This window comes from Alnus glutinosa, chromosome 6, assembly GCF_958979055.1.
Source record: "Alnus glutinosa chromosome 6, dhAlnGlut1.1, whole genome shotgun sequence".
NCBI classification, from domain to species: domain Eukaryota; kingdom Viridiplantae; phylum Streptophyta; class Magnoliopsida; order Fagales; family Betulaceae; genus Alnus; species Alnus glutinosa.
The window spans coordinates 17,612,451-17,623,417 of record NC_084891.1 but is presented as its reverse complement, the minus strand read 5'-3'; the positions used below and the strand labels follow the sequence as shown (position 1 = coordinate 17,623,417).

General features: G+C 38.0%; 1 long non-coding RNA gene across 1 annotated transcript; it reads right to left on the bottom strand.

The window, feature by feature from the left end:
* Positions 1–3,733: 3,733 nt before the first annotated feature.
* Positions 3,734–6,092, bottom strand: LOC133872065 (uncharacterized). The gene is made up of 5 exons (XR_009900926.1): positions 5,830–6,092; positions 5,449–5,680; positions 4,848–4,977; positions 4,420–4,574; positions 3,734–3,870 (listed from the first exon to the last, which is right to left on the bottom strand). It is a non-coding gene; the product is annotated as an uncharacterized LOC133872065 (long non-coding RNA).
* Between the last annotated feature and the right edge of the window lie 4,875 nt (positions 6,093–10,967).

Here is a 10,967-nt window from a genome sequence, read left to right as displayed (position 1 = left end):
TTATACATCATTGAAACCCATATTATGTTACCAATTAATATTAAGTTTGAAAATAACATAAATTAAATTATATCATTGTTTAATATAATTTATTTTTTAAGTATATTAAATTAAATGTTTTATCTTCTTTGGTTAGGGTACAGTCCAGACGGGAGCATTTATTATGAGGTGATTAGGGACCCGGAGAGGAATTGGGTGCTCCCGAGAGGGAAAAAGATTGTGTTGCAATACAATGTTGCAACACAACCCGTAGGACGAGCTTGTAATCATTTTAGGCTTGCTACGGGAATGCTTGTGAGGAGCGGATTTTTCATACATATGCGGGACGAGTGGACGAAGGTAGATAAACAGATTAAGAAGGCTATGTGGGACGGGCTGATGGTATGTTTATGAAAAATGTTTCAATACACTTTGGCATTGAAACTATATTATTTATTTATTTTAAAAAACTTAGGGTTATGTTTTTGTTGAACTTATAAAATTAATGTTTAAATTGCATGTGCAGGAGGAGTTTTATCTCCCCGTATCTATAGATGAGCGCAAGGCATAACACGAAGCGTGGGCTGATATTGGACGTAAGCACCGTTTGTGGAAGTCAAAATTTAAAAAAGCGCTAGATATTCGAGACGGTGACACGTCCGAGAGTATACGTGCAAGAGTGCCCGAGAAAGTTTTTGAGAAGTATGACAAAATAGATGTGGAGGACCTGCTGAGGGATTGGTGTACTGAGCAAAAAATGGTATGTAGGCCTTTGATTGTATTACGATAATGTTGTGTATTTTTAATAAATGTTCATTTAATTTTATTACTACTTTAAGTGTGTCAATGCTTAAATTTTTATGAAATGTTCAATGCGTAGGCGACCTGTGAATGGATGAAGCGGATGCAAGAGCAGAACGACCTCCCCCATTATTTGGGATCCAAAAGTTATGTCAGATTTAATCACGATATGGTTTGAACAAATATATGTAGATGTTATAATATTTGTGTCTAATTGTTTTTTTTTACACTAAATTAAGGTTTATTGTTTGTTATTTATTTCAATTGGATGGCGACAGGCAACTACTTCTGGCACGCCCCCCACTCGAGCGGAGTTGTTCGTGAAGACGCACACTAGGAAGGACGACACTCACCTCAACGAACGTACACGGGTCTTATGTGTATGCTACTGATATATTTTACTAATATTTCTAAGTTATGCGTGTGATAAAGTATATATTGACTGCACGTATATTTTATGTTGACGACGCACAGGATAGGATGACACAGAATTTATCCAATGATCCTGCCGCTACTCAGAGCGTGTCAAAAGATACGGTGCGTTGGGTACCGAACAACACGTACGAATAGGCGTCGGGGAGGCTTAAGTACGCGGGGAGGGTTTGGCAGGTTGGCCAGAACGTTACTCCCGTACGTGGGACGTGTTTCTCATACCGGGCTCTCTCACAAGGGGGATCATCCTAGGGCACATCTCGGGACTAGTCCATACATGAGAGCAGGATGGCCACAATGGAGACATTGCTATAGGCTCAAACCCAAAGGAATGACGTCTTGCACATGCGACAACTCGTGGCCATGCTCACCTCCATGGGAGTATCACATGCGAATCTCGGTGCTCAGCAGTCTCGACCTGCAAACGGAGATAGTACGTCTTCTGTTAGTAGTGCATCTGCAGGTATGATTAATATTGTGTAAACTGCTTATTTTTAATCAATGTTATGGACTTGATATGCATATAATCAAAAAAATTAATTGTTTTCATTACTTGCAGGTAATGCGACAATGGTTGGTCCGTTGTCGCCTATTAGACGATAGCTGAGCCAACACTCTCCCATCGTGACACCATCGCCCGCTACCCCATCCCTTGCGCAGCAATCGCCCGTTGGAGAGCACACGCCTGGTATAGGAGCTCGTGATTCACAGGGATGATCGTAGGATTTGTAGATATTCTGTGTAATTTTGTTTTGTTAGTAACAAATAAGTTTATTAGTACATAATCTATTGTTGTGTTGGACTTATAATTATTGATTTGTGTAATTTGATTTTATGTTTATGTTAAATTTCAAATGTTGTCCTAATATTTTTGTGATATTTTTGCGTAAAATGGATTTTGTGATATTTTTGTGGATTTTTTTTTTTGCAAAAAAAAATTTACCGCGAGGCATATACCACGTGGCAAAATGCCACCAGCCGACAGTCGACCACGTGGAACATAATCCACGTGGCCAATGTGCCACATGTATTAAATACATGCTGCTGAAACGTCAGCCATGTGTGTATTACACGTGGCTAACGTGTCGCAGCGTGTTCCGTGTTACACGTGGCACATTGGCAACGTGTATTTCATGGACACGCGGCAAATTGTACATTTCGCAACAACCGAATCTACCACGCCGCGCACACGGGACCATTTACACGTGGCTAACAGTTTTCCACGTGTATGGGCCCTATACACGTGGCAAACTGCAACTTGTTTTGTAGTGATAAAATGTTAAATTACTTCTAACTATATATATAGTTGAAGATATAAGAGTAATTAATGGAAGCAATTTTCACAAACCCCATCATCCATCTCACTCAAACCCATGCATGCATGGCAACTCAAAGGGGAACTTTTTCGGTCTCTCTAATCAAGTTGTAGCTTAAGACCAGTACTAGATGCTAAACATTGGTCTCACTACAAAAAATTTGCTCATTAGCGGCCAGCAAATTTGGCCGCTAATAGTCCGACGCTAAAGACTATTAGCGGCCACCTTTTTTGACTCACTGCTAATAATTGTTTTATAGCGGCGAACTTCGTGGCCGCTAAAAATAATTTTATCCGCCGCAATTTTTGTGTTAACTGAGTCTAAAGTCGCTGCTAATACTAGACTATTAGCGGCGACACGTATGTGGCCGCTAATAGTTAAAATACTCTAGTATTATTAGCGGCCACACATATGTGGCCGCTAATACTATTAAAAAATGGAAAAAAATAAAAATAAAAAATTCAGATCCATCCATCCTCACTGCATTAATTAAATCTCTATATGCAACTAATACTATTAAAAAATAAAAAATGTAAATGTAAATATATATATATATATATATATATATATATATATATATATATATATATATATATATGTACAAAAAAAATGACTATTAGCGGAATGTTTTTCCCGCCGCAAAATAGCTAATAACCAAATTCATGGGTCGCCGCTATTGTTTGACCAATAGCAGCGACCCAATACGTCGCCACTAATGATGGGGCATTAGCTGCAACTTATTTGGTCGCCGCTAATAATGTTTTATTTTAAATATATATATATATATATATATATATATATAAAATACCAAAAAATTAATTTTCAATAATTCATTTATAATTAAGACTAATAACCTAGAAGTCAAGTAGGTTAAAAAATTGAAAATTGGTATAAAACTATCACTATATTGAGGATACCAAGCACATGCACTACAATTACAGAGGGCTTTAAATATATTTTGCCCAAAATTTCTCCTGTTTATCTCCTTAGAATTAATAATATGATTAGAACCAGTAAAAGGCTAACCAATAGAGGCATCATTCATATTCATATTCATCATAGATAGTTGATTTTCTCAACCAAATCTAAGGTAATGCTACCATTTTGATTTTCATTGATCATGTAAGCAGAACATACATACCATAAACTATTTGCAATAATATTTACTTTATCAGCAAAGGAAAATAGTAATCCAATGACAGAAGTAAAACTCTTTAAATGTTTAGACCTTTCTTTGTGCCGTTGTAAGCTCCACTTGAAGATTTTCTAATGCATGTGCTCTTCTATCATCAGCTTCTCTTGTAGAAAACCATCCTGCTAGATAGTTGCATTATTGTCGTACCTACAAGAAGCAATATAGTAATAGCTTTAAGTTTATCATCTTGCAAAGACGAATCTCATGGCTGCAAAGAAAAAGCTTAACTACCCACTTGCGCCTGCACATGATCATGCACATTCAGTCACATAATGTAAAAGCTTTATGTATATGATTTTACAAATAGAAATTCCATGTGCTTATGTTAAAGTTAAAATGTTAATGCAAGCTTAGAATAAAACTCAAGATTGTCAAACTGACTTTATAATTTACTCTGCAGTCAACTTGTGGTTCAAGTTCAAATAGTTCACAATTAATTGAGGCATTCATAAAAGAAACAAATATGTGAACTCAGCGAGCAGTAATGGGTTAGAAGAAATAAATTTGATGAGAGGTGGCTTGATGTGCTTTAGATGTCAACAGATGAGTTCAACGATGCTGTCTTTGCCATTGCATTAGTGGTTAATAAAATATACCGTAAAACAATACATGAACAAAAGCCTAAGGGACAAAACACCACAACAAAAACATTTGAAGCATTGTTGGATAATCGAACAATATATAATAGCAAGATACCTGCATCTCAAGCTTAAGTGATGTTATCTTTTCTACTAACTGTGAAGACTTCCAATAGTATTTCATGGCAGGATCCAAATCATCACAGCTAAGCGAGAGATGAAAGCGTAATCCCCCAATCCGTAACCACGCACAACCAAGAACATAGTCGAAGTCTAAGCAAAAGAAAAAAAAAATGCATAATTATGACAACATACAAAATTGAAAAGGAAATGAAATTTATTTCGCTAGACCCCGAATGGAATAGAGACCATTGGTAGGAACCAAAATAGATACTATTAATATTAATAGCCCTTTATTTTTTTAAAAAAAAAATCAGATACTAATATATAATCATGTATTTCTAAACACAAAATTACTGGCAGACAATAATTTGGATTAACTCCTATAGTTTGTAAGCAGAAAATGATCAATAGATATATAACCACCGGTAGAAGTGTGATGAAGATAGAGGTCTCTAAGCAGCGGCTCAATGAACTTGTGCACCAACTCTTTCAATCTGCAATGGCTTGATGAGAGAAGAAGGGAGCTCATTTGCTGGATGTTTTCTTGCTGTCACTAAAGAGAGAAAAATAAATAAAATGATGAACTATGATATTGGACAACAGGATGCCTCAATGTTGTTAAGGTGTTCCAAAACTAAGCACGATGAACTAATCTTTTAAAAAGGCTACATTATTAGTATATTTTTCTAGAAAAGCATTCTATCAATTAAAAAAGATAGATCGGCCATTTTCGGAAGTTGATATTAAAATAATTTCATTATTTTTCAAAATTTAGTTTTAAAACTTGGACTTCATTAAAGATCAATATTCACTAATAGTAAAAAGGAAATACGTGTACTTTCAATTGTTTCCACAGCACTAATAGGTTGATTATGCTAATTGGAGAGGTGGCTGTCATACTAAATTTCTCCTAATCCTCACTTAACTATCAGAAAATACAACATAATTAATTAGAAAAAGTATATCGAATAGAACAAAATTCCGCCATAGTGAGAAGGATTGCAAGTATAGGATAAACAATTACATGTGAATAGCAAATCCATGCCGTAGGAATGAGCTGCCAGACCCACATACGATGTATAACCCATCAATAAAATCTGTTGGTGAATGCGGAAAATCTGCAGGCTTCCATCGAAGTTGAGTTGGCGTGGTAGAACTGTTGGACTGGGTTAAATTCGCTCACGAGCTTCCCATGACCTAGGACACGAGGTTTAAATGGTTCATGTGTAACTGAGGGTTTGATCCGATATAGCCAACTATCAAAAGGGAAAAAGAATAAGTTTCGGAAATCTTTCAATCAGAAAAAGGAAAAATTGCTCTCTCAAAATGAAGTTCAATTGAACTTATAGACCATTCACTTAAGAAAAAGTCAATTCGGCGCAGAGGAAAGGGCTAGATTCCGGACCTGCGAAGGCTGAGATTGCGAGGGGAGGTGAAGGAGGTGCCAGAGATCTGCTCGGCGTAGAGGCCGTAGAGACAGACGAGCGGGCTGTTCTGGCCCTGCGGCAGAGCTCCCGGGATCGCCTCCGACTCCATGTAGTTCCCAAACCCCGATTTGTACTCTAGCTCCGCAAGGAAATTGGGGCTATCGCCGACCGCTTTGCTCTCCGTCACCATCTCGTGGATCCGAATGAGTGAGAGGGAGAGATTGGTGTTTCAGTGTGTTGCAGACAAGAAAAATGGTTTTGAGGAAAGTAAAGGAAGAGGGGCGGGAGAAGTTAAAAAAAAAAAAAATAGGCGAAAATTTGAGATCGCGCCAATATTACTTATGTGCGCCAGCTGTTTTAGTTTCAGCGGCGACACTAGTAGCTGCTAATAACACATTATCAGCGGCGACATTTCACTGTCGCCGCTGATAACTAGTCAATAGCGGTGATAATTTAGGTCGCCGCAATTAACCCTAAATAAAATTAAAAAATAAAAAACAGCTCAAAACAAATAAACAAAAAAAAAAAAAAAAAAGGAAAGAAAAAAAGGAAAAAATACACATAACTCCATCAAACTACCAACTCATTGTCAATATACCCCTAAACTAACAATTGTGTCAATGTACCCCTAATGACAAAAATACTCTTCATAAAATTATTAAAATAAAATAAAAACTAAAAAAATTATTGAAAAAATATAAAATAACAAAAATTTACTCCAAAAAAATAAAAACTTTTTTTTTCGTTTGTTTATTTTTTTTAAAAAAAAATATATAAATTTCAGTTATTCTTTTCATTTGTTTTTTTTAAAAAAAAATATATATATCACTTTATAAATTTAATAAAACACTGGTTTTTATTTTTTCTTTTTCATTTTTTTTTTTAAAATGTTCTTATAATTTTTCAGTTTTTTTTTTTCGTTTGCTTTTTTTAAAAAAAAAATCATTCTTTTTTTAAAAAAAAAAATAATTTTAAATTTTTTAATTTTTTAGTTTTTTAGTTTTTGTTTTTGTTTTTTTGAATTTATAAGGACATTTTTGTCTTATTTAACAAAATTTAGGGGAAATCGGACTAGTACTTAGGATCAATCACATGTTAGACCGAATATTAACTGTGTCAAGTTTGATTGATCGAACTCTATCATTCGATCGATCATGATAGATCAATAGGATCGATAGATCATCCGATCAATCATGGTAGATCATCCGATCGATCATGATAGATCAATAGGATCAATAGATCATCCGATCAATCATGGTAGATCATCCGATCGACACGATAGATCATCCGATCGATCATGATATATCAATAGGATCGATAGATCATCCGATCGATCATGAAAGATCAATAGGATCGATAGATCATCCGATCAATCATGATAGATCAATAGGATCGATAGATCATCCGATCAATCATGGTAGATCATCCGATCGATCATGATATATCAATAGGATCTATCGATCATATAGATCGATCGGATGATTTATCGATCCTATTGGCCAATCAAGATCGATCGAATGATCTATCCATCCTATTGATCGATCACGATCGATCGGATGATCTATCGATCCTATTGATCTATCACGATCAATCGGATGATCTATCAATTCTATGGATCGATCGCGATCGATCGGATGATCTATCGATCCTATTGATCAATTACAATCGATCAGATGATCTATTGATCCATCACGATCGATCGGATGATCTATGGATCCTATTGGTCTATCAAGATCGATCAATAGGAACGATAGATCATCCGATCGATCATGATCGATCAATAGGACCGATAGATCATCAAATCGATTGTGATCGATTCATAGGATCGATAGATCCACTGATCGATCAATAGGATGGATAGATCATCCGATCAATCTTGATAGACCAATAGGATCGATAGATCATCTGATCGATCTTGAGAGACCTATAGGATCGATAGATCATCCAGGATTGATCGATCCTATAGGTCTATCAAGATCGATCAGATGATCTATCGATCCTATGGATCGATCACGATCGATCAATATGATTGATAGATAATTAGATCGATCAATAGGATTGATAGATCATTCGATCGATCTTGATAGACCAATTCGATCTTGATAGACCTATAGGATCGATAGATCATCCGATTGATCTTGATAGACCTATAGGATTGATAGATTATCCAATCAATCGTGATAGATCATCCAATCGATCCTGATCAATCAATAGGACCAATAGATCATCTGATCGATAGATCATTCGATCGATCTTGATAGACCAACAGGATCGATAGATCATTTGATCGATCATAATAGAGTTCGACTGATCAGACTTCACACAATGAAGGTTTGATCGATTAATATGATTGATAAACCATCTGATCGACCATAGTGCATTAATTATGAAAACAATTTTTTTAAAAAAAAAAAAAAAACGAAAAATAAAAAAGAAAAATTAGTTTTCTATTAAATTTTTTTTTTTAAAAAAAAAAAGAAAAAAGAACGATTTTTTTTTTTTTTTGTTGAAAGAAAAACCAAAAATTAACTTATTTTTTTATTTTTTCAAAAAAACCAATTTTTCGAAAAAAATAATTATTTTTGTTAGGGATAAAATCAACCCTAGAGACACGTGGATTCAAAGACATCTCAGAGTTATGTCTCGGACATTTGTTCCGCCCAGCAAAGAAAGATCGTCTAGGTATAAAGACGTCTCGGACATATAAAGACATCTCGGACATATAAAGATGTCTCGGACATATAAAGACATCTTGGAGGTATAACGACGTCTCGGTCTTCACATTCCAGGCAACGGTATATACCGAGATCTCCTAGTCTAGATGGAGCAAACATATCTCGGGTATTTGTGTCTCGGAGTAATAACACTTCGGGGTAATATCGCCTCGGGGTAATAACGCCTCGGTGTAATATCGATTTAGCGCGACAACATCTCGGCCTTACACAAACTTGTTATGGTGCGGCGATACCCCGAGATCTCCAAGTCGGAGCGAACATATCTCAGGTATCATCACCTCGGAGGTTGGTTGCAGTGTGCCGCAGTTGTCTTAGAATGCGATGAGGATAGAATCCCAGAAGATCAGGGATAAACCACAATTCCATAATTAATGGGATAAGATAGTTATTGATACGGGATAAGATAGTTATTGATACGGAATCAAGTTTAAAGAGGTACAAACGCAATCAACTTCGGACTCTACAATCCCATTCGAATTCCCTGAAGATATGGTTAAAGTTCAACTAAGCTAGGACTCCAACTCCTAATCCAACTAGGTGTCAAGAATTCTAGTAAGATTGCAAATCTGATAAGACTGCAAGTCCAGCCTATAAATACGATAGCCGCACGAGGTATGGGATCACGAATTCTCTAAGCTCTTGAGATTAAGATTAAGAATACTCTACAGAAAATTGATTTAAACTGACTTAGGCATCGGAGTGGGCGTAGTCGGCACCCCCGACGAGTTGTTTGTTCTTTTTGCAGGATTGAGGTAGTAGATCAGAATCCAGCAGTGAATCACCAGGCAACACGTACCAACATTTTGGCGCCGTCTGTGGGAACGATAAGTTGTTCTTACGAAAAACAAATCCGCAATGGTGACTACAAGACGTTCCAAGTTAATCCAAAACGATGCACCACCGACCAGCCGAGACGATGCTCGTGGAGAAGCAGAATCTGCTGGACCAGAGGCCAGAATAAACCAACTGAGTCAACAGTTGGCCCAGGCGCAGAAGAATATGGAGGATTTGCTGGCTCAAAATGCTCTGCTCCAAGCTGCTCAGACGCCGCCGCCATTCAATCATGATGCAGTAGAAGGGACAAACCTTGGTGGCAACCCAGAAGGGTCAGGAGAGAAAGCAGGGCCGCGGAACAAAGATCATGGAGAGCCCATCAACCCGGTTCCACCGACGGAAGCAGAAAGGAGGTTGCAGAAGATGGTCCAGGACCTGGGCGCCAAATATGACGTGCTGTCAAAGACGATTGATTAGAAGTGTGGTGGGAAGGAGTCTCTCGTAGACAACCTCTTTCATCACAAGGAGTCGATATTCACTGAAGAAGTATCCAACTTCGATCTACCTGTAAGATTCAAGGTACCTGATATCCTTGTTTTTTCAGGCAGTGAAGATCCGGTGGAGCACTTGGACAATTTCCGATCCCATGTCTCCTCGCACAAGACACCAGATGCTGTGGCATGCCGAGCGTTTCCTCTCACCTTGTCAGGAAAGGCCCGAGACTGGCTCAGGAATCTCACACCAAGGTCGATTGATTGTTTCGACACCCTTGGAAGGAAATTCCTGGCCCAGTTCGTATCCGGGAGAGCTAGAAGAAAACCCCGAGGATACCTACTCTCTGTACAGCAGGGGTCAAACGAGTCTCTAAAAGACTACCTATGGAGATTCAACCAGGAGAAGCTGGACACAGAGAGTGCGCCAGATGATTTCATCTATGGAGCAATCTTCCAAGGCTTGAAGAAGCATGGGCCTCTGATGGCAGAACTAGCGTTGAAACCACCGAAAGATCTTCATACCTTTATGGTAAAGATGGACAGGTACATCAATCAAGAAGAAACGCTCCGAGCCCTTCTCGATAACTCCCAGCAACAACAACAGCCATCCACCGAGAAGCCTAAGAAGAAGAAGAATCCTGAGCCTGTACAGGACACCGGTCCCGGAGAATACAAGAAGGTGAAAAAGAATTTTGGAGATTACAAGTGGACACCATTGAACGCCTCCCTCACCGAGGTGCTCATGGAACTCAAAAAAGATCCAAATTACCAAAGACCGAGACCCATTCCAGGAGATCCGCCCACGCGTTTGGCTCACAAATACTGTGCCTTTCATGATTCATTCGGTCATCTGACCGAGCAGTGTGTATCATTGAGGCAGTTGATCGAGAAGTTCATCGAGAATGGGAAACTAGTCCGATTTCTTGCCAATGAGAGGAATCATCAGGAGCGAGACCATTATCCGCGGCCTCGGAGGGAAGAGGATCGGAATGAAAGGAGGAATTATCAACCGAGACAAGAAGACAGAAGAGGAAGAAGCCGAGAGCCAGTACCTCGACCTCGGAGGGATGAAGGAAGGGAGAGAAGTAGGAGCAGATCTCGGGTGGCGCAGCA